The following is a 25,562-nucleotide window of genomic DNA, read 5'->3' as shown; positions in this document are numbered from 1 at the left end:
TCATGTTGGAAGAGGAAGGGGCCCGCTCCAAACTGTTCCCACAAGGTTGGGAGCATGGAATTGTCCAAAATGTTTTGGTATCCTGAAACATTCAAAGTTCCTTTCACTGGAACTAAGGGGCCAAGCCCAGCTCCTGAAAAACAACCCCACACCATAATTCCTCCTCCACCAAATTTCACAGTCGGCACAATGCAGTCTGAAATGTACCGTTCTCCTGGCAACCTCCAAACCCAGACTAGTCCATCAGATTGCCAGATGGAAAAGCGTGATTCATCATTCCAGAAAACGCGTCTCCACTGCTCTAGAGGCCAGTGGCGGCGTGCTTTACACCATTGCATCCGACGCTTTGCATTGCACTTGGTGATGTGTGGCTTGGCTGCAGCTGCTCGGCCATGGAAACCCATTCCATGAAGCTCTCTGTGTACTGTACTTGGGCTAATCTGAAGGTCACATGAAGTTTGTAGCTCTGTAGCAATTGACTGTGCAGAAAGTCGGCGACCTCTTTGCACTATGCGCTTCAGCATCCGCTGACCCCTCTCCGTCACTTTACGTGGCCTACCACTTCGTGGCTGAGTTGCTGTTGTTCCCAAACGCTTCCATTTTGTTATAATAGAGCTGACAGTTGACTGTGGAATATTTAGGAGCGAGGAAATTTCACGACTGGATTTGTTGCACAGGTGGCATCCTATGACAGTTCCACGCTGGAATTCACTGAGCTCCTGAGAGCGGCCCATTCTTTCACAAATGTCTTGTTTCACAGTCTGCATGCCTGAGTGCTTGATTTTATACACCTGTGGCCAGGCCAAGTGATTAGGACACCTGATTCTGATCATTTGAATGGGTGAGCAAATACTTTTGGTAATATAGTGTATATATATATATATATGCAAGTTTTGTAAGCGCTTTTTATCACCCACTTCAAATTGCCAAGTTGCTAGAAATCTTTAAACTTAGCTGCCTAATCCTGAACGCTAGGCCTAGTGTTTCTCTGCCAGAGCTATCTGTCAAGAAGAAAGCCTACTGTAGCAGGCTACCAGCCACCACACCATCTATAGATATTGATCCACAACAGAGCAAGAGTGGACGTTATTCTTTTCAATAACTTGAACATCTAATGTTAGACAATTGAAACTTACGTGACTGTTCTGTTTGGCCAGTAGGTGGTAATGCCATCCAAAAGCTTTAGAATCCACTGTCAAGTCAGCAGTTGTGTTCCGAGTCTGTAACGCTAGGCTACTATATAAATTTACTATGTCAATGTTGTTTTCCCTCCTCATACTCTTCCAGTATAACACGCTGCTCATCCGCCGTGAAACACGCTGTGTGTTTTTCCTTGTTGCTCATGTTTGTGATTGGTCAGCTGCCTCAGACTCCGCCCCTTATACGTGCGCGTTCACGGCTCTTGATGAGGCAAACCTGGATCGACTGAGCGAGTTGATAACCAGCGTCGTGATACCGGTTATCCCAGATCACCATGATCTCCATCAGTGTAGCCGGTTCGGTCTGAGAGATCCAGGGAAAACTGAGCTTGCTTCGTGATACAGGCATCAGCTGTACTGCTACTGGTAGTACTAGCTAAGCTAGCTAATAAGTTGGGTGATTCAGGACTTCTCTCATAAGCGCTGGAGCTCGATGACTGAGTCAAGGTTTGTTTTATTAGTAGTGGACTGGACTGGACACAGCAATCCCGGATTATTAGTTAGACTTTTGTTTGTTAGCACCGAGGCGGGGACCTCGCAGAGCACAGATCACAGACACATCACAGATTCACCTGCGGAACAGGTAAGTTATGTGTTGTCATGCTAACGTTATCCGATGGTCTTGTTGGAATACCGTTAACTGTTAGCCTTATTGTAACCATGGTAACGTTCGCTAACGTTAACGTAGACGTCACTTGTTTTATGTTGTTGTGCAGCTTGTGTGGGCGGGCTAAGTTAGCTATGGGTTAGCCTATTGTTGACTGCCTGTTCACCTATTGTACTGTAACCCAGAATCATCATTAATAGTAATATGAGCGGAGCGATTGCGGAGCGGTATTTAGAGGAATTGGTGTGAGCGATTCGGTGCGAGGTGCGGGCCGCAGGGATGGTTGGAGCGGGGCAGTGCGAGCGAATTGCCGTTACTGCGTGAGTTTGGTGCGATTATTTCTTCCGCTCCGAACCGCTCACGTACTCTGATACACACACACGTACAGTACAGGCCAAAAGTTTGGACACACCTTCTCATTCAATGCGTTTTCTTTATTTTCATGACTATTTACATTGTAGATTCTCACTGAAGGAATCAAAACTATGAATGAACACATGGAGTTATGTACTTAACAAAAAAAGGTGAAATAACTGAAAACATGTTTTATATTCTAGTTTCTTCAAAATAGCCACCCTTTGCTCTGATTACTGCGTCGCACACTCTTGGCATTCTCACGATGAGCTTCAAGAGGTAGTCACCTGAAATGGTTTTCCAACAGTCTTGAAGGAGTTCCCAGAGGTGTTTACCACTTGTTGGCCCCTTTGCCTTCACTCTGCGGTCCAGCTCACACCAAACCATCTCGATTGGGTTCAGGTCCGGTGACTGTGGAGGCCAGGTCATCTGCCGCAGCACTCCATCACTCTCCTTCTTGGTCAAATAGCCCTTACACAGCCTGGAGGTGTGTTTGGGCTCATTGTCCTGTTGAAAAATAAATGATGGTCCAACTAAACGCAAACCGGATGGGATGGCATGTCGCTGCAGGATGCTGTGGTGGCCATGCTGGTTCAGTGTGCCTTCAATTTTGAATAAATCCCCAACAGTGTCACCAGCAAAACACCCCCACACCATCACACCTCCTCCTCCATGCTTCACAGTGGGAACCAGGCATGTGGAATCCATCCGTTCACCTTTTCTGCGTCTCACAAAGACACAGCGGTTGGAACCAAAGATCTCAAATTTGGACTCATCAGACCAAAGCACAGATTTCCACTGGTCTAATGTCCATTCCTTGTGTTTCTTGGCCCAAACAAATCTCTTCTGCTTGTTGCCTCTCCTTAGCAGTGGTTTCCTAGCAGCTATTTGACCATGAAGGCCTGATTGGCGCAGTCTCCTCTTAACAGTTGTTCTAGAGATGGGTCTGCTGCTACAACTCTATGTGGCATTTATCTGGTCTCTGATCTGAGCTGCTGTTAACTTGTGATTTTCTGAGGCTGGTGACTCGGATGAACTTGTCCTCAGAAGCAGAGGTGACTCTTGGTCTTCCTTTCCTGGGTCGGTCCTCATGTGTGCCAGTTTCGTTGTAGCGCTTGATGGTTTTTGCAACTCCACTTGGGGACACATTTAAAGTTTTTGCAATTTTCCAGACTGACTGACCTTCATTTCTTAAAGTAATGATGGCCACTCGTTTTTCTTTAGTTAGCTGATTGGTTCTTGCCACAATATGAATTTTAACAGTTGTCCAATAGGGCTGTCGGCTGTGTAGTAACCTGACTTCTGCACAACACAACTGATGGTCCCAACCCCATTGATAAAGCAAGAAATTCCACTAATTAACCCTGATAAGGCACACCTGTGAAGTGAAAACCATTTCAGGTGACTACCTCTTGAAGCTCATGGAGAGAATGCCAAGAGTGTGCAAAGCAGTAATCAGAGCAAAGGGTGGCTATTTTGAAGAAACTAGAATATAAAACATGTTTTCAGTTATTTCACCTTTTTTTGTTAAGTACATAACTCCCCATGTGTTCATTCATAGTTTTGATTCCTTCAGTTAGAATCTACAATGTAAATAGTCATGAAAATAAAGAAAACGCATTTAATGAGAAGGTGTGTCCAAACCTTTGGCCTGTACTGTATACACATATAATTATTCAGTTTATATATATTTAGAGATCTATTTCTATTCCTTATTTTGCTGAGGACCCCAGGAAGACCCCCAAGGACCCCACTCTGGAAAGCACTACTCCATGCTGCCTGGCCCAGTTTCTCTTTTATAAGTGCAGTACCAGCTGTGAGGATGCTGTGGACTGTGACGTGGGCTGCAGTGATGACACAGTTGGTATGAGGGTCATGCAGTTCTGCGCAAACAGTTTCGGTTGGGACTGTATGTTTTATAGGAGCTAGAACCTTTTGCTACCTCCTCACCACCATAACTCTGTTTGTTTTGAACATAGTGTTCTGAAATAAATCTTGTCCAAGGCCAACTGGAACAGGGAATGACTAACTGGATGAAAAAAAAGTTAAATGAGTTTTATATCTAATTGAGAAACGGAACTTTGACATTTGATACTAGTGCTTTTTGGCAGCTACTATCCCACCTTTTCCTCTTCAAAAGTTGTTGTCTAAGATTCCTTCAACACCAACTATTCACATTCATGAAAAAGCACCAGTACATATGCAGGACAGTGGAAATAATGACTGAGGAATCTCAAAAGTATGTGGCAGACAGCTGTATAAATAGTTTGTTATGGAATGTATTCAGGTTTCTAACAAGAAATCTTTTGAACTTGAAGTCCTTATAATGTGCCTTTAAGAAGTATCCCTGAATCCCTCAAGCCTGAAATGCACATGCACATATTTTCATGCCTTTGAAATCCACCATAATCCAGTCTGTTATGCATTAATATTTAAAGTAGCACCTCCTCTTGTTCCATCATGAGTTTCCAAACTTTTTTTTTTTTTTTTTTTTAGAAACGAACCCCACTGGACACATTAAACCACAAAGCACGTTTGACAAGGCTTTTCCCAGCAACCCCATGATGATAAGCCCCTGATAGTTGTCTAGGCCCATTGTTGGCTGTCTGTTGCTGGTGAAGGGGTATGAGGGACGAAAAATGACAAAACAATAAATAAATGAATAAATAAATAAATACGCATATAAATATATAAATGCATAAATAATTAAATTAATAAATATTTCTACATTTATTTATTTATTTATTTCTGTTTTTATTCATGCATTTATTTATTTATTTGTGTATTTATACATTTATGCATGCATTTATTTATTTATTTTTACATTTATTTATTTATTTATTTCTACATTTATTTATTCATTTGTGTATTTATATATTTATTTTTACATTTATTTATTTATACTTTTATTTATTTCTACATTTATTCATTTATTTATTCCTTCTTTTATTTCTACATTTATTTATTTATTCCTACATTTATTTCTGTATTTCTACATTTACTGGCAGTAGCAGTGGATAGCAGTGGACTAGCTAGCTACTAGGGCATTAACAATGCCAGACTTTTCCACGCCGACTTTTCAATGTCGCCGACGTTACGTCGACCCATCAACACCGGGAGATTTTTGGGGGGGGCTAGCGGGGCTGCTACTGCCAGTCCAGGCAGTAGCGGTGGAGAGGATCACACCCACAAACCAATCGTGCTTAAGACTAATGTAAGAACCGCCCACCTTATTAACATACGACACAGAAATACAGAAATAAATAAATGTGGAAATGTAGAAATACAGAAATAAATGTAGGAATAAATAAATAAATGTAGAAATAAATAAATAAATGTAGAAATAAAAGAAAGAATAAATAAATGAATAAATGTGGAAATAAATAAAAGTATAAATAAATAAAAGTATAAATAAATAAATGTAAAAATAAATATATAAATACACAAATGAATAAATAAATGTAGAAATAAATAAATAAATAAATGTAAAAATAAATACATGCATAAATGTATAAATACACAAATAAATAAATAAATGCATGAATAAAAACAAATAAATAAATAAATAAATGTAGAAATATTTATTAATTTAATTATTTATGCATTTATATATTTATATGCGTATTTATTTATTTATTCATTTATTTATTGTTTTGTCATTTTTCGTCCCTCATAGGGGTCCTCACTGCCCCTTCTTTCGTGGACTGGTACATATGCAGGACAATATATGTATGTATATGTATATGTATATGCATATATATATATATATATATATATATATATATATATATACAGTGGGGAGAACAAGTATTTGATACACTGCCGATTTTGCCGATTTTGCAGGTTTTCCCAAAGGTCTGTAATTTTTATCATAGGTACACTTCAACTGTGAGAGACGGAATCTAAAACAAAAATCCAGAAAATCACATTGTATTATTTTTAAATAATTAATGTGCATTTTATTGCATGAAATAAGTATTTGATCACCTACCAACCAGTAAGAATTCTGGCTCTCACAGACCTGTTAGTTTTTCTTTAAGAAGCCCTCCTGTTCTCCACTCATTACCTGTATCAGCTGCACCTGTTTAAGCTTGTTACCTGTATAAAAGACACCTGTCCACACACTCAATCAGTCAGACTCCAACCTCTCCACAATGGCCAAGACCAGAGAGCTGTCTAAGGACATCAGGGACAAAATTGTAGACCTGCACAAGGCTGGGATGGGCTACAGGACAATAGGCAAGCAGCTTGGTGAGAAGGCAACAACTGTTGGCGCAATTCTTAGAAAATGGAAAAAGTTCAAGATGACAGTCAATCTCCCTCGGTCTGGGGCTCCATGCAAGATCTCACCTCGTGGGGCAGCAATGATAATGAGAAAGGTGAGGGATCAGCCCAGAACTACACGGCAGGACATGGTCAATGACCTGAAGAGAGCTGGGACCACAGTCTCAAAGAAAACCATCACTAACACACTACGCCGTCATGGATTAAAATCCTGCAGCACACGCAAGGTCCCCCTGCTCAAGCCAGCACATGTCCAGGCCCGTCTTAAGTTTGCCAATGACCATCTGGATGATCCAGAGGAGGAATGGGAGAAGGTCATGTGGTCTGATGAGACCAAAATAGAGCTTTTTGGTATGAACTCCACTCGCCGTGTTTGGAGGAAGAGGAAGGATGAGTACAACCCCAAGAACACCATCCCCACCATGAAGCATGGAGGTGGAAGCATCCTTCTTTGGGGATGCTTTTCTGCAAAGGGGACAGGACAACTGCACTGTATTGAGGGGAGGATGAATGGGGCCAAGTATCGCAAGATCTTGGCCAACAACCTCCTTCCCTCTATAAGAGCATTGAAGATGGGTCGTGGCTGGGTCTTCCAGCATGACAACGACCCGAAACACACAGCCAAGGCAACTAAGGAGTGGCTCTGTAAGAAGCATCTCAAGGTCCTGGACTGGCCTAGCCAGTCTCCAGACCTGAACCCAATAGAAAATCTTTGGAGGGAGCTGAAAGTCCGTGTTGCCCAGCGACAACCTCGAAACCTGAAGGATCTGGAGAAGATCTGTTTGGAGGAGTGGGCCAGAATCCCTGCTGAAGTGTGTGCAAACCTGGTCAAGAACTACAGGAAACGTCTGATCTCCGTAATTGCAAACAAAGGTTTCTTTACCAAATATTAAGTTCTGTTTTTTTGATGTATCAAATACTTATTTCATGCAATAAAATGCAAATTAATTACTTAAAAATAATACAATGTGATTTTCTGGATTTTTGTTTTAGATTCCGTCTCTCACAGTTGAAGTGTACCTATGATAAAAATTACAGACCTTTACATGCTTTGCAAGTGGGAAAACCTGCAAAATCAGCAGTGTATCAAATACTTGTTCTCCCCACTGTATATATATATATATATTTACACTACTCACAAAAAGTTAGGGATATTCGGCTTTCGGGTGAAATTTCAGGATGAACCTAAAATGCATTCTAACCTTTACAGGTGAACTTAGATAGATAGATAGATAGATAGATACTTTATTCATCCCGAAGGAAATTCACAGTTTTCAGCAGTATCCACAGAGTACAAGATTAAGTAAATCAAAAATAAAGAATAAGTAAATCAAAAATAAAGAAAATAAAGAATTAATGTGACCTTCTGTAAACTTTTGAATGCACATGTCCAACTGTTCAATGTTTCAGTACTTTTTGCACAAGTTGCTGTTCTCTAACAAGGAGTTTAACGGCAAAATTCACATAAGGTGTTTGATGCTCCAGCTCCTCAAGGTCGTATCATTAGGGAACGGCTGCTGGAGACTGGGGTACCTCAAATGGAGTGGCCTGCACTTTCTCCAGACCTGAATCCCATAGAAAACCTATTGGATCAGCTGAGTCGCCGTGTAGAGGCTCGGAGCTCTGTACCCCAGAACCTCAATGTCCTGAGGGCCGCCCTTCAAGAAGAGTGGGATGCCATGCCTCAGCAGACAATAAGTCGACTTGTGAACAGCATGAGACGTCGTTGTCAAGCTGTAATTGATGCTGAAGGGCACATGACAAGTTATTGACACTGACATTTTTTGTTGTGGTATACCTACCACTGTTGTTGGCTTTTGTTTCAAGAAATTGTTTGAGATGAGGAAATCACCAGTGTATGCTTCTACTTAAATGCCCTACTTTCATGATATAATATCACTGTAGCGTGAACTTTTTACATTTTCCAGAAATTTCACCCAAAAGCCAAATATCCCTAACTTTTTGTGAGTAGTGTATACACTCCTGATCAAAATCTTAAGACCAGTTGAGAAATTGCAAGAATTTACATTTTGCACTGTTGGATCTTAAAAAGGTTCTAAGGAGAGCTGCAAAATGCAAAAAGAAGAAATGGGAGTGAGACAAAAAAAATTGAGTATGCAATTTATTGCAAACAACCATTAAACTGAAATAGGCTGTTCATTAGCTGATCAAAAGTTTAAGACCAAGCTCAAATCTTGGCAAAAATGTGGATTCAGTGTCATTTTCTGTCAGGTATCCACACTGTCATGACCTCCTGATGGCAACGGCAAGGGTAACCCTACTGCCCACTGGGGGAACCTCTTGCCCTCTGACTCCGGGTTTGCTCCTCCGTCTTCAGGGTCGCCTCGCTTCCGCCCGCGGTCAACAGCTTGCAGGTAAGGTGGCAGTGGCTACCCTTTTTAATGTGCGCTACAGAAGGTTTATATAGCTTCACCGCTGTTTTACTATTTTAGCCACACTGATTGTAAGCAAGAGGCCGAAGCAGGTGTCACTTAAATGGCCAATTGCGCAGCATGCCTGTTGCCGCGGAGGTCGAGCTCATCGCTGCTCTCGCCCTCAGGTGTGTGCTGGAGCAGCCTGATTGGTATGTACCTTTGGGATTTAGCCTGTGCTGTCCTTAGTTGTTGTTGTTCATTTTAGTTACTGATATCTATGCATCCATGCATTTGCCGACAATGGTGGAAAGCTCTTAACAACCACCTTACGGAACCGCTGCTGTATTGCCTGTGTCGAGGACAATTTCGCATGCGTCACAGCGGGCGTGGTGTACAACGCTGTATTCCCCCGCTGTTCTGCCAGCCTGCCACTCCACAAGCGGCAGCCATCCATTGCTGCAAGTAGTGGACTCAATGCCGGCCCTGTGCCCACCCAAGCCAAGGCTTGGGCCGGTTTTAATACATGGACTGGAGCGTTGTGATTTGTTTTTGTGTTTGATTTCTCATGAGTTTAGTTAATGATATATTTAGTTTTTTTCTTTATTTTGCTTGGTTTCCTCTGTTGCTGGATGTGTATAATTCATGATTTATTTGTTTTCTTTAGTTTGTTTGGTTGAAGTTATGTTTTGTTGATTGAATTGAAAACATTTTGAGTTGATTTTGTGATGTGATGTATTTGCAATTATGATTATTTTGGGTGTGTGCGCCACTAATTTTATTTCCTTTCCTTTCCCCTTTAGTTACAGAGTGCCGACAGTGTGGTGGTGTGCTGTCCAGGGTGGTGGCTTCCCCTCCTTTTTTGTGTGTGTGCTTGTAATATTCTCATATAGTATGCAAGTCATTGTTGGAATGACATTGATATGTGCCATTGTGCTGTGGTCTAGCGCCATCTGTTGTTGGCCTGTTCATTGCTGTTACTGGTTCATGCAACGTGCCTAGGGGTGTGTCTTCAGGTATACGCGCAGTCGGTGGAAGTCAGCCTTCCTACATGCACATGTTGTCTGCAGTCCATCAAATAAATATCAAGTCATTAGCACGTCGTCATTCTGGTAGTTTTTGTAGACACTGTACAAAGTAAGACAATGCTAAGACCCCCATTTTTTTAGTTTGCTTCACCAGAGTGCAGTGAGTGTGGTTTTTCACGTGTGTTTGGGGTGCCTTCCGTTTTGTTTTCCTCACTGGGGATTCCCCTTCACTCTTCTTCATATCCCCCAACCGGTAAGCCTCAGCCCCCAATTAGGTCTCCCTTTTGTCCCTGTGTGTGATTTTATTGTGTTTCTTTTATATTCTTTATATTGTTCTAATAAATGCTCTATGGATAATTAAACCACGTCTCCTGCCTCCAGTAAAACGAACCTGTGAGCTTGTAGTTTACATCTATTTCCTTGGGTGAAACTCCCAAGGTGGCGTTGTCTGATATAAATTAAATAAATAATACATAACCATCCCAATTTGACACCCTTGTGCTGCCACACATTGAAGGAAAAAGCCCCCCAGATCACGATGGCGCCCCCTCCACTGTGTCATGTAGAAAACATCTCAGGTGGGATCTCCTTGTCATGCCAGTAACGTTGGAAGCCATCAGGACCGTCAAGGTTACATTTTTTCTCATCAGAAAATAAAACTTTCTTCCACCTTTCAATGTCCCATGTTCAGGGCCGGCTTTTGGCATAGGCAATATAGGCAATTGCCTAGGGCGCCATCTGCTGGCAAAATATCCAGCAGATGGCAAAATATCCCAACGGTGCAACACCGTTGGGAGGGGGGGGGGGGGGGGGGGGGGGGGGGAGTAAATTTGTCTAGAGCGCCAACACAGGTAGAGCCAGCACTGCCGATGTTTGGTGCTCTCGTGCGTTTGCACGAGAGCACCAAACATGGGCAATTGCCCATTAGGAGTTTTCCTAATGGGCAATTTTGTGCCGTTGAAGGAGACGAGGCCTTTGAAGACGTTTTTTGTTCTTAAAACCCTTCTCTCGCAGATGCCGTCAGATGGTTATGGGACTGCAGTTGGCACCAGTGACAAGCTTAATTTGGGCAGAGGATCGTCCCGTGTCTTGATGGACATTTGGATCCTCCGGCTCAGGGCCAGTGAAATTTTTTTGGATCTACCACTTGACTTTTTTGTTCCATAACCCTCAGGATCTTTTAAGAAGTTTAAAATGACTGTCTTACTGCGTCCAACCTCAGCAGCAATGGCACGCTGTGAGGGCCTTGTTATTGGGCCTTGCTTATGCAGCTCAACAATCCGACTGCGTTCAAGGAGAGAAAGCTTTTTTGCCTTTGCCATCAGGAGGTCATGACAGTGTGGATACCTGACAGAAAATGATACTGAATCCACATTTTTGCCAAGATTTGGGCTTTTAAAGGCAGTGGTCTTAAACTTTTGATCAGCTGATGAACAGCCTATTTCAGTTTAATGGTTGATTGCAATAAATTGCTTACTCATTTTTTTTTTCTTCTTTTTGCATTTTGAAGCTCTACTTAGAACCTTCTTAAGAACCAACAGTGCAAAATGTAAATTCTTGCAACTAGTCTTAAAATTTTGATCAGGAGTGTATATGCCCTCTCACTGCTCCTTGTTTTTTTCTCTCTGCTCCCTCTTTTCCTTTCTCTCCACACCCCAAACATTCCTTCAATTTCAAACTTCCCTCTCTTTGTTTTTCCAGCCCCACCCGCAAAGGAAACTCCCAATAAACACATGCATGACCATATATGAACACTAGGTATACCTCCTGTGGGCCAGGATTACACATGAGAATTATACCAGGTAGATCTAACCCTGCAAGGCTTCAACATTTAGATCTACCCATTAAACCACTAATCGCGCGCTGGTGGTGATACCACACTGGATGGAGAGCTTCAGTGAATTGACTTTGCAGCAGTTGATGACTGTTCGTTTCAGAATTGCACCATGGTTTTTGAAATGACAAATGTACTGAATACAATGCAAAACCAGCCTTTTTAAAAATTCAAAAAATAAATATGATTACCAAAAAAAAACAAACAAAAAAAAAAAAACACCAAATACCTCTTCGCTAATCTGCGTTTTGGAAATACTGAACATTTAGAGTGTGTGAAGTCCCAAAACAAATCAAACTCCTGACTAGGGGTGTACAGCCATTGCACTATTTGTATTCGGGTTTGGATTTGGGCTTTTAAAAAAAAACTTCAGATTTCTTATTCAGATTCGGGAAGAAACTGGAAGTGGGCGCACTAGAAACTTCCACCGCGCTAGCCAGCTAACTTCCGGTTTAGCTCTCAGCTAACTAGAACGTGAATAAAATAATTTAATCGTGTGGCTCTTCTAGACTTTCCAAACGTAATCAGACTGAATGGATCAAATTCTGTTAGTGAAACGAGTCGTTTCGAGGGGGTTGTGACACTCAAAAAAATGTATCCACCGTTTTATAGCCGCTTCTTTTTCTGTTATTGTCTATGAGAAAAAATGCTTTTTGTGTTGCTGCAGTGTTGCCTGCTCGTGTTATGTGTTGTTGCTCCTCTGCGATGACGTAAGGGACTGAGCTTGAGGGCTCTCACCAAAACCAAACTGTGGCAGTGTCTCAAATGGATGTGATTGGCTCAAAACACGCACCAACATGTTTTTTGTTACGCTTTGTTTTAATCTCTTGTAATTGGCTCAAAATCATGCTCAAAACATGCATCCAAACGTTTTTTTGTTTCTTTAGAAAAAACCTGCCCACTGACTTACCGGACCACATACAGAGCTGCCAACTCTCACGCATTGGCTGTGAGACTCACGCATTTGATTGGCTTCACACGCTCTCACACCACACCTCCGATTTCTCACGCTGAAGTGTTCATCAAGAGCCTTTTCTTTCTTTTGACTTAAAACGGTTCTGTTTATCTGTGATCTATCTGTTGAGCCTGAGAAAACCCGCTTGTGATCGATAAGTTATGCCTGCAGAGCAGAGGCGGCGGCGGCTGGGCCACTTTTACAAGAGGCTCAGCCAATCAGAAGAATCTTTTCGATCAATCAGGGACTTCCATGTCACCCCACCGGCATATTATCCAATGAAATGAATGAGTTAGAGGCTACTCACATTACAAAGTTGTTGTCAGTTGTGCTGCTGCAACCAAACAGAAGTTGGTTTATGATGAAAGTACGGCAGTCTGTGTGCACGGCGCACCTGTCAGATCCGGCAGACCTGGTGCCGGCCAGCACCGCGCTGTTGCACGGTGCCGCGGCTGCGGCACCGTGCAGTGCGTGGCCACCTGGTCAGGTCATGTCTTCCGGATATGACAGGTGCAGCTCCGGCTGTCAATTGGACCTTTCTGAAAGAGGAAGTTACCCCCGAAACTTAAGGCAAATAAACATCCCTATGTCTGATTACAAGGTACAAAAACGTCTTTTAGTTAAAAGGAAGACATGATGAATGTATTGTAATTTTTTTCATTGTGATATGGATCCCCTGGGTCTGAAATAAAGGGATAACTAACTAACTAGGCTGTAAGATGTAAAAAAAAAAAAAAGTAAAAAAATCGATATACAAGGTATCACAAGGCACTAAGTAGCCAAACCCAATTCATTAAAGGGACTTTACATTTAACAGGGAGCCAGCTTTTATTTGAAGTTTTATGGTATTTATGTGTTTGTGTGTCTCTGTGTGTTTGCTTGTGTCTGTGCACGCGCATGTGTTTTAGGGTATTTTTGTTCATGCCTGTGTATGATGGAGTGTGTGTGTGTGTGTGTGTGTGTGTGTGTGTGTGTGTGTGTGTGTGTGTGAGTGAGTGTGTGTGTGTGTGTGTGTGTGTGTGTGTGTGTCCTATTTGAGTTTGTACATGCCTGTGCGTGCTTTTATGGAAGGGAGTACATTTATTTGCTTGTGCCCACCTCTCTGCACAGCCCTGATGTCCAGTATTGTCCTGTTTGTACAGGGGATAATTGCACCAGGATGCATCTGTCGCCAGCCATTATTGGTGTAAAATGGCAGGAATTGGGAATGAGCTGAGCTATTTTAGCAGTGAATGGACTCTCTGTCTCTGCACTAACTAAAATAGTTGAAGGCCGAAGTGTGTTAATAACATTTGGCGTGACGTCATGAACCACAGTGACACTGATAGGATTCCTCTGGCCATCATCAGCAGATCAGAGAGGCAAGGCTTGTGACTTACAGTAGTTACACGCCAGATTTTATAAGGTGAACAGTTCACCTTCATTGTTTATGAGAAGAAAATAACACTGTGCAAAGAGTATGACTGGATAGGAGATGATGCACACCAGACTCCCAATGCAGTGAGAAAAGTAAGTTACAAAACCCAACCAAAAGTATTCAAAATGCTAAATAAAGTGAACATATTGAAACAATAAAAGCAACAAACATGATAAAAAAACAAACAAACAAATAAATCACAGTGGACAATCAACTTGAGTGCAAAATATTCAAAATAAAGCTAAAACTGCAAGTGTAAACTATAGTACAAGTAGTGGACAGACTGACCAACCCCACAGCATCACTCCCTCCTGAACTACTGTCCAACAAGTCATGCAATGACTTTGCAGCCTTCTTCACAAACAAAATATTGCAGATAAGACAGGCAATGTGAAGTTCAGGAATGATAACACTTGTGCCTTCCTGTCCTCCGGCTAATCTAGGACATTTTAGCCTCCTTGATTACAAAACTCTAACAGAGACAGTTTCAAAATTAAAGCCCACAACATGCTGCCTTGATATTCTGCCTTCAAACTTTTTTAAAACCATTTTTAACTGCATAGCTCCAGATGTACTGCAGATAATAAATACTTCTCTTAAAGCAGGCCAGTTTCCCCAGGCCTTGAAAACTGCAGTAATAAAACCTCTTCTAAAAAAATCAAATCTGGACGCCACAACAATTAGTAACTATACGCCAATATCAGATCTGCCATTTTTGGGGAAAATCATTGAAAAGGTTGTCTTCCAGCAAATCCATTCTTTCATGATGCAAAACAATCTTTTTAACACATTTCAGTCTGGATTTCGGCCACACCACAGCACTGAGACTGTACTTATCAAAGTCTTAAATGATATTCATCAGAATAATGATGCATGCAAATCCTCTGTCCTGGTACTACTAGATCTCAGTGCTGCATTTGATACAGTTGATCATAATATACTACTTAGCAGACTGGAAAAGTGGGTGAGACTCACCGGCACTGTGCTACAATGGTTCAAATCTTACTTACAAGATAGGGACTTTTTTGTGTCAATTGGTAACCATAAATCTGAGCGAACTACGATCACATGTGGGGTTCCTCAAGGGTCCATTCTCGGACCACTTCTATTCAACATCTATATGTTACCCCTAGCCCAGATTATGGAACATCACATAATCACATGATCATACATATGCCGATGACACACAACTCTATATCTCAGTGTCATCACATAACTACAGTCCCTTACTCTCATTGAGTAGCTGCATTCATCAAATCAATGACTGGATGTGCCAGAATTTTCTCCAGCTAAATCCAGAAAAGACAGAGGTATTAATTTTTGGCCCAAAAAATGAAAGGGCAAAGATCAGCGCTCACCTTGGCTCTATGTCACTGACAGCTACAAATCAAGCAAGAAATCTTGGTGTTATTATTGACTCAGACCTGAACTTCAACAGCCATTTAAAGTTCATCACTAAATCTGCCTATTACCACCTGAAAAACATTGCTAGAATTAAGGGGTTTCTGTCTAAACAAGACATGGAAAAACTTATTCATGCATTCATTTTTAGTAGGTTGGACTACTGCAATGGCATATTTACAGGCCTTAACAAAAAATCATTCAGACAGCTGCAGCTGATTCAGAACGCTGCCGCCAGAGTCCTTACAAACACCAGGAAACTGGACCATATTACACCTGTCATTAAATCACTACACTGGCTTCCTGTGAGTCAAAGGATAGATTTTAAAATCTTACTGCTGGTCTACAAAGCCCTGAATGGTCTCGGACCAAAATACATGCTTGATCTACTGGTTCCCTACGAAGCATCGAGACCCCTAAGGTCATCTGGAACTGGTTTGTTGTGTGTTCCAAGAACAAGAACCAAGCAAGGTGAGGCAGCATTCAGTTATTATGCTCCTCACCTGTGGAACAAACTTCCTGTAGATCTGAGGTCTGCTCAATCTGTTAGCTCCTTTAAATCGGGGCTAAAAACACTACGTTCAATGAAGCGTACTCTTAGATTCAATACTTACCTGTTGTATTGCCTGTACCTTTAACTACGCACTGTTGTTTTATGCCTCCTTCACACTCCAAGGACTACCTGTTGCCTTTTATTTTTCTACTTCTTTTCTTTCCACTTAAAGTGATGCTGGATTATTGCCAAATAGTCCGACGCTGGGAGAGGACCTGATGTCGCTGCGGGCGATGTCAGAATGGGTCTAGTGTCAGAAAAAGTTCTGATGCCGGAAAAGTTCTGATGTCCAGAAAAGGTTCTGATGTCGGGAAAAGGTTCTGATGTCAGGAAAAGTTCTGATGAAAAATTCTGATGTCAGGAAAAGGTTCTGATGTCGGGAAAAGTTCCGATGTCAAATGTCAGAGATTCCAGGGCTGAGGACTGAGTCCAGACTGAAATCTCCAATAGGAGAGGTTTCAGAGTCTAAGGAATCAAGAGGTTGGGCTGTCGGCATCCCTGCAGGGGGTGACCGGAAGTCCGTATAGCTCAGGCAATGTACTGAGCCTGTTGATATTTTATGTTACTGTATTTTATTTACGCTATCATTCCCAATTCTATTTTCCTTTATATTTTATGTTACTGTATTTTATTTTCGCTATCATTCCCAATTCTATTTCCCTTTTTATTGACTGTTTTTATTGTTTTAAATTGTGTTTTGCTGTTTTTAATGTCTTTGTAAAGCACTTTGAATCACCTTGTGTTGAATTGTGCTCTACAAATAAATTTGCCTTGCCTTGCCTTGCCTTACAAAGCAAGATGCTGAAGATACTGTTTCTTCTGCTGCAGCAGTAGATGTGCTAAAGAACTTCAGTAATGCCCCTGAAAAGATTAGGATTTAAATTATTTTTTAATTCTTAAATATAAGGCACTTAAGGAACATTACATGTCACTGATTCTTGAAAATTTGGATAAAACAGGTCTAAGTTTTGAAAAAAAAATCAAACAATAAGAATTCTATACTTATATGTTCATAGAAGAAGTTCTCAGCAATCAAGTAATGATTTGGTGCAACCTCCTGACTTTGTATTTTTTTTTTTTTTTTTTTTTTGTCATAAAATATGTGTTTTTCAGGTCATTACTTAATTTTTGTGAACATAGTCAGACACAATAAAAAGCTAATTATTCCTATTTATTTGGTCTGATATAAATTTAGAGCATTTAGAACATTGTGTCTTCACCTTAAGTACACAATAATGTTAAATGTTGAATATTCCCTTTTAATCACTTTTGTGCTGTTGTTATGCAGTTGTGGCAGTGGCTTACTTACAACAAAAGGAAAAAACTTAATTTTTCATCGCTCAAATCCATCCCTGCTAACCAACGTCATTTAACTATTTTGTACAACAAATAACAATTCATCATTTTAGATTTCAATCAAACAATATGAATAACCAAATGTTAACTAGTAGGCTATTGTAACAACTCGTCCTTTCTCTTTCACTTAAATCACCAACAGTCTTTATCTAACCTTCCTCTGCTCTCCTCTTCCAACTTTCCAACCTCTCCTTTCTCAGATATTCCTCCTTTAACTCTAGATCACTACATATTTTCCCCTCCGCTTTCTCCGTTTCTTCTCCTTCGTTTATTCACTACCAGCTCCTGCCTCACCATGATTTCCTAAAATGCATGCAACATTAGTGTGTCATCAGTAAATCATGAATTATATAAAATTAGGCACAATGATTATTATGAGTTAGTTAGATTTGTTCAAAATGTCAAACAATTTCTGTAGGTCAGTTCTGTAGGTCAGGTCATTGTTAGGGACTTGCATTGGTGTTTGGGGCTATTGCTGGGATGTATAGGCAGTTGCTACGGTGTCCTGGTGGTTGCTATGGTGTTCCTGATGGTTGATAAGGTGTTGCTAGGTGGTTGCTATGCTGTTCCTGATGGTTGCTAAGGTGTTGCTAGGTGGTTGCTATGGCATTTAAGGTGGTTGCAGTTGGTTTGCTAGGGTGTTTGGGGTGATTGCTAGGGACTTGCATTGTTGTTTGGGGCTATTGCTGGGATGCATTGGCTGCAGTGCTAGTGGCCCTTGAGACAGAAAAGGAGAGATACAGAGCTGCATGTGTTTCTCTGTGTCAGTGAGTTGGGACTTTCTCTCTGGCAGGCCCTCCGAACATTCCACCATTAGTGTCTATTGTGTCAAAATTCCGATTTTAAACTTGTAAAAAAAAAAAAAAAGCAATGTCGTATCGGTTCGAAAAATAACATGCGGCTTCTTCTCCATAAGACATGTGTTTTTTGTATTTTGTGCGTGGATGTAGCACAAAATCTGTACGATGTAGAGCCTTGCAAAATTTTGCCCATTAACGTTTTTCTAATTTATTGTGAGGAGGTACTGCAAAAGCTGTGGGAGAAGTAGCGTGCCAAAAAATTTGCAGAATAATAATGTGCATCGCTGTCTGAGTGGAAGTGTGGTTGTTGTTTTTACGTTTTGATGAGCTACTGCATATTTGAATTTCCCTTCGGGGATGAATAAAGTTTTATCTATCTATCTGTCTTTCTATCTATATATCTATCTATCTAATAAAAATAACTAGACCTGCAAGCAGGTATGAGCGGGGTCAAAGCCCCCCGCGAAAGTCAGACCAAGCGTCCCGTGGAGCCCACACACGTCGGAGCCCCTGGCCAGCGCGTCCCAGGCAAGTCTCAGGTCCAGAGCAGCAACGAAGGAAGCTTAAGGCCAAACAAAAAAATACCTTGGGTTCCAGTTCCTTGTCATTTAAGGGCATGAATAGGTAGGGAATTTATTTTATTTTATTTTTTATTTTATTTAGCATTTTAGGGATGGTTAGGGGGGATTTATTTTATTTTATTTATTCATGGGAAGGATGGGTAGGTAGGGATTTTATTTATTTATTTATTTATTTTATTTTCGGAAGTGATGCATGGGTTGCATTTTAAATATAATTATTTCAATATTTGCATGAGTTACCACCTTTTTAACGGACGGAGTAGTGTTATTACTAGCAGAGGGAGATGTCTCTGGCTTGCATCGCAGCGCTAGGTACCTGAAGTAGTGCTGGGTATCAATTCAAATTTCAAGAATCGATTCTATTCCGATTCACAAGATTCAGAATCGATTATCACGATTCAATCCGATATTGATTTGGTTAGTTTTATTGAAAAGCATTTTGAGCTGTTACTGAATTACATGCCTGTCTAGTTATTCAACACATTAATACTTGTATTATATTGTGTCATTTGACAACAAATTAATATAGGTATTGATAATTAAAATGGCTGTAAGACTGGTAAAAATGGCTAGGACCACCTTTTGTAGCCCAGAGGAGATATGATGCTCAAACACTTGGTATGCTGTGTTAGTGTATGTTTATGAGTTGTAGAACATAATAAATTATCTTGCAGGAGTAGATGTTTACCAGTAAGCGTGACTCAAATAATTTAACAATATGTTAAATTATTATTTGTTTTAAAAATGTAAATTACTTATCAAACAGACCTAACTATTCAACTACCAATGAATGAGCAGTAGTATGCATGTGATAACATAGATAAGTCAAAAAAAAAAAAAAAAAGCCAAAGTGATACTGCTTCTCTCAATAGACAAGCTAAGCCAGTGTGCTGCTGTTAGCCAGTGAAAATAGAGCGGAGTGGCAACTCTTCGCTTTGTTACACAATCTATGTCAGTGCGCTGCTGTAGCCTGGAAAGTTTGTTTGCCTTTTGGACTCGTACGGTGCCGGTGCAGTTGTTGTAATTTTTTTTTCTTGGTGGTACACGTGCAGGTGGTTGTGCGATGTTTGTGTGGGGTTGTGCCACCCAGATTTGCATCCCTCCATGTCCATTTTCCCTAGACATATGTTCATATTCCACACAAAAACAGCATTTATGTGTGTGTGTGTGTGTGTGTGTGTGTGTGTATGTGTGTGTATGTATATATGTGTATATATATGTATATATATATATATATATATATATATATATATATATATATATATATATATATATGTGTATGTATGTATATGTATATATATATATATATATATATATATATATATATATATATATATATATATATATATATCCAAAAGTTTGGACACACCTTCTCATTCAATGCGTTTTCTTTATATTCATGACTATTTACATTGTAGATTCTAACTGAAGGAATCAAAACTATGAATGAACACATGTGGAGTTAACTAATTAATTCAGTTAATAACTGAAAACATTTTTTATATTCTAGTTTCTTCAAAATAGCCACCCTTTGCTCTGATTACTACTTTGCACACTCTTGGCATTCTCTCGATGAGCTTCAAGAGGTAGTCACCTGAAATGGTTTTCACTTCACAGGTGTGCCTTATCAGGGTTAATTAGTGGAATTTCTTGCTTTATCAATGGGGTTGGGACCATCAGAAGTTAGGTTACTACACAGCCGACAGCCATATTGGACAACTGTTAAAATTCATATTATGGCAAGAACCAATCAGCTAACTAAAGAAAAACAAGTGGCCATCATTACTTTTAGTCCGGCGGCTATGCGAAAAATCGTGCACTTCACGATACAAGCATGAAATTTGGCACACTGTTAGAGCATGCCCTAAGGATCATTTTTGGCTATAGGGCCATTGCAGATTTGTCCCGTGGTAACCGTGGCAACCATTTTTCAAAATGGCTGCCACCTGCTGTGATTTTTACCTGTAACTCAGGTTCTAGACCACCTAGGATCTTGATCCTGGTGGCTAATCCTACATTTTCAAGGATGAGGAATACAATGGTACTGTTTACAACATGCTAGCAACTATCTAACTATATATTACCGGCATTCAGTTAATTAAATAATAGTAAAAACCATCAAAATATGTATTTCGGTAGAGTATACTGTACATGTTTTCTAAGATGTTGACAGATATGCCATGAAATGCATGTGTGCTATGGCAATGGCCAAAGTGGAACTATACAGCAGTACAGAGACAGGACACCATTTAGCCTAAAGGCATTTTTAATAAAGCCAAAGAGGAAAGAAAGTGTGACAACACAAAGTTGCGTATGATGACACAGTCCACCACAGTAGCAAAGAGCAGTGCACTGAAGTGCTGCCTCGGCACATTTGCATCTTCCACAACACCCCTTTTTGCAACCACAGAGGAGGAGGTCGCGATGACATAATAAAATTATGTCAAAAGGGGGACTGTTATCATTGGCCTTATAGTTCATGTCTCTTGTATTATCCAATGTATGTCAGAGTTCAATGTCTCTTGTATTATCCGATGTATTACATAGTTCAGAACAGCTTGAGTGCTAGCAGAGGACAGATAAAGCTGGAGCCAGACATATTTTCTCTATCTTGTTAGTTAGGTCTGTTGCATTAGATACACGCCCAGCCAACATTCACACACTAGCATCACACATTCCAGGAACAAGGCATGGACAGTGGTTGGCCTGTCCATGTCGGGTAACTGGCCAATTATTCTCGCCAGGCTTCCTTCTGGTAGTGTGGTCCAGTGGACTTCCCATCCATCTGTCAGAATCAGAATCAACTTTGTTGTCACATGACACATTTTACAGGTGTAAACAAGTGGGTTAAATTATCCATTCATTCATTCATTCTGTGTCCTTCCTCTTCCACCCCCAGTCACCTGGGGAGGGAGTTCAGGGACTGCAACCATGGCCTGTCCCCTGCAGTGACCAGCTTGGTAGGCTTCCCTCTTTGTATGTTGTGCTGCTTGTGTTGGGGGGGAGTCTATCAATTGTTCTACCTTTTTGGGTGAACAGCTGCTTCCGTGATTCCTGGCTGCTAGTGCGGTTATTCAGCAATACCACAAATCACTCAAGAGGCTCCATCCAGTCATCTGCGGCGTCTGGTGTGGTAGCCAGGGCACAGAAGGCAACGAGTCACATCACTGAAGTTCTTCCATGTATCCCATGTCGTCTTCTTGCCCCTGCCTCCAAATGATGACACAGTGTCAAAAGAAAATATCATTCCTGAAGAATAACTGTTCCTTGTTCTCAAGGCTCTACGTTGCATCACAGATGTGATGGAAATCTGGATGAATTCTTTGAGCATGAAAACCAGGCATGTCCACCAGCACTGTCACAAATGGGCAAGCTGAGAACTGGCACCAAGTCGGACTTGGAGGGCTGTTTGATGGACGTGGCTCCTTCACATGAAAATGCATCCATTCCCACTGTCCAGGTCATCATTCCTGTGGTAGCCAAGGCACAGAAAGCACGAGTCACATCACTGAAGTTTTTCCATGTATCCCATGTCGTCTTCTTGCCCCTGCCTCCAAATGATGACACAGTGTCAAAACCAGTAGAGTCAAGGAACATTGGCAAGGCTACACATCGATCTGGGCCTAATGCCATCGCCATCTCATGAGTTGCTAAATGCCGGAAACTCGTCCCAGCTCCAAAGGCAACCCACAGCTGGGCAATGTTGAGGCGTTGGGCTGCCATCACTGCCAGTACCAGCACATCTGTGTCAACTGTGCATATAGAGAGGTTGTAATACCCTTCCTTCACAGCATCTTCGAGGTGTAGTGTGATGCATGTATCAGCCTCCTCATGTGTGCATAGTGCAAGACCTGATGTATCTTGGGGCTAAGTACAGACGACTTCAGTATGATGAGTGCTGATTACCTGTTTCTCAGTGGCAAGGGATGTAACACAAGTTGCCAGGAAGGAGAACAGCTCAGCTTTGTTTTCATAAATAATGTTATGGATGGGCAAAGAATTCATTCGTTCTTGTTGAGACTTGGATTTTTCTTGGACTGGAGGCCAGCCAATTAGAGGGAGGTTTTTTTTCTCTTGATGGGAAATTTTGTGGGGTATTGTCTGGTTAACTAGAAATGCTGAAAGCTGAAACATGCAGCAAGAGAGGGAAGGGAATTTGTTGACACGTTGAGCCATCCAGTGCCATTCCTGGAAAATGGCCGGAGTATCTACGTATTGATGAGAACAAAGCTGAGCTGTTCTCCTTCCTGGCAACTTGTGTTACATCCCTTACCACTGAGAAACAGGTAACCAACACTCATCATGCTGCTTGCCTTTACTGGTTTTGACACTGTGTCATCATTTGGAGGCAGGGGCAAGAAGATGACATGGGATACATGGAAGAACTTCAGTGATGTGACTCGTGCCTTCTGTGCCTTGGCTACCACACCAGACGCCGTAGATGACTGGATGGAGCCTCTTGAGTGATTTGTGGTATTCCTGAATGACCGCACCAGTAGCCAGGAATCACGGAAGCAGCTGTTCACCCAAAAAGGTAGAACGATTGGTGGACTCCCCCCCAACACAAGCAGCACAGCATACAGAGGGCAGCCTACCAAGCTGGTCACTGCAGGGGACAGGCCATGGTTGCAGTCCCTGAACTCCCTCCCCAGGTGACTGGGGGTGGAAGAGGAAGGACACAGAATGAATGAATGAATGGATAATTTACCCCACTTGTTTACACCTGTAAAATGTGTCATATGACAACAAAGTTGATTCTGATTCTGACAGGTGGATGGGAAGTTCACTGCACCACACTACCAGAGGCAAGCCTGGCATGTCGCAACCTCCTCCGCTGTGGTTACAAAAAGGGGTGTTGTGGAAGATGCAAATGTGCCGAGGCAGCACTTCAGTGCACTGCTCTTTGCTACTGTGGTGGACTGTGTCATCATACGTAACTTTGTGTTGTCACACTTTCTTTCCTCTTTGGCTTTATTAAAAATGCCTTTAGGCTAAATGGTATCCTGTCCTGTCAGCCCTGGACAGACTCCAGTACATTCAAAATTCAGCTGCCAGAATTTTGACTCATACCAAGCCCTGGCAGCACACCATCCCCACCCTCATCCGTCTCCACTGGCTCCCGGTCAAGTCCCGCATTTGCTACAATCTCCTCCTTCTGACGTGCAAATCCCTCCACTCCCTTGCCCCCCGATACCTGTCTGACCTCCTTCACCAACACACTCCATCCAGGAACCTACGGTCGTCTGACCTAGGCCTCCTCTCCACCCCCCGTACCAAGTTACGGACCTTTGGTGACAGGGCCTTTAGCGTGGCTGCCGCCACCCTCTGGAACTCTCTCCCCCTTGAGGTCCGAAACGCTCCGACACTGGACATCTTCAAATCAGCCCTCAAGACACACCTTTGCACCCTAGCATTTCCCCAGTAACTAGCTCAGCTCACCCCTTTTTTTTCTTTTCTTTTTCTCTCCCCTCCCCCTTCCACCTGACCTTGTGAAGCAACCTTGGGTTTTAGAAAGGCGCTATATAAAACTCAGCTATTATTATTATTTTTTTTGTCTCTGTACTGCTGTATAGTTCCACTTTGGCCATTGCCATAGCACACATGCATTTCATGGCATATCTGTCAACATCTTAGAAAACATGTACAGTATACTGTACCGAAATACATATTTTGATGGTTTTTACTATTATTTAATTAACTGAATGCCGGAAATATGTAGTTAGATAGTTGCTAGCTTGTTGTAAATAGTACCATTGTATTCCTCATCCTTGAAAATGTAGGATTAGCCACCAGGATCAAGATCCTAGGTGGTCTAGAACCTGAGTTACAGGGAAAATCACAGCAGGTGGCAGCCATTTTGAAAAATGGTTGCCATGGTTACCACAGGACAAATCCGCGATGGCCCTATAGCCAAAAATGATCCTTAGGGCATGCTCTAACAGTGTGCCAAATTTCATGATTGTATCGTGAAGTGCACGATTCCATCAAAATATTGCGCGGAAAATTGCAAAAACTTTAAATGTGTCCCCAAGTGGAGTCGCAAAAACCATCAAGCGCTACAACGAAACTGGCACACATGAGGACCGACCCAGGAAAGGAAGACCAAGAGTCACCGCTGCTTCTGAGGACAAGTTCATCCGAGTCACCAGCCTCAGAAATCGCAAGTTAACAGCAGCTCAGATCAGAGACCAGATAAATGCCACACAGAGTTCTAGCAGCAGACCCATCTCTAGAACAACTGTTAAGAGGAGACTGCGTGAATCAGGCCTTCATGGTCAAATAGCTGCTAGGAAACCACTGCTAAGGAGAGGCAACAAGCAGAAGAGATTTGTTTGGGCCAAGAAACACAAGGAATGGACATTAGACCAGTGGAAATCTGTGTTTTGGTCTGATGAGTCCAAGTTTGAGATCTTTGGTTCCAACCGCCATGTCTTTGTGAGACACAGAAAAGGTGAACGGATGGATTCTACATGCCTGGTTCCCACTGTGAAGCATGGAGGAGGAGGTGTGATGGTGTGGGGGTGTTTTGCTGGTGACACTGTTGGGGCTTTATTCAAACTTGAAGGCACACTGAACCAGCATGGCTACCACAGCATCCTGCAGCATCATGCCATCTATCCGGTTTGCGTTTAGTTGGACCATCATTTATTTTTCACCCAAACACACCTCCAGGCTGTGTAAGGGCTATTTGACCAAGAAGGGGAGTGATGGAGTGCTGCGGCAGATGACCTGGCCTCCACAGTCACCGGACCTGAACCCAATCCAGATGGTTTGGGGTGAGCTGGACCGCAGAGTGAAGGCAAAGGGGCCAACAAGTGCTA

Source organism: Myripristis murdjan, chromosome 14 (genome assembly GCF_902150065.1).
Source record: "Myripristis murdjan chromosome 14, fMyrMur1.1, whole genome shotgun sequence".
Lineage (NCBI taxonomy): Eukaryota > Metazoa > Chordata > Actinopteri > Holocentriformes > Holocentridae > Myripristis > Myripristis murdjan.
The sequence above is the reverse complement of the archived record's forward strand: the minus strand, read 5'-3'. Positions refer to the sequence as shown.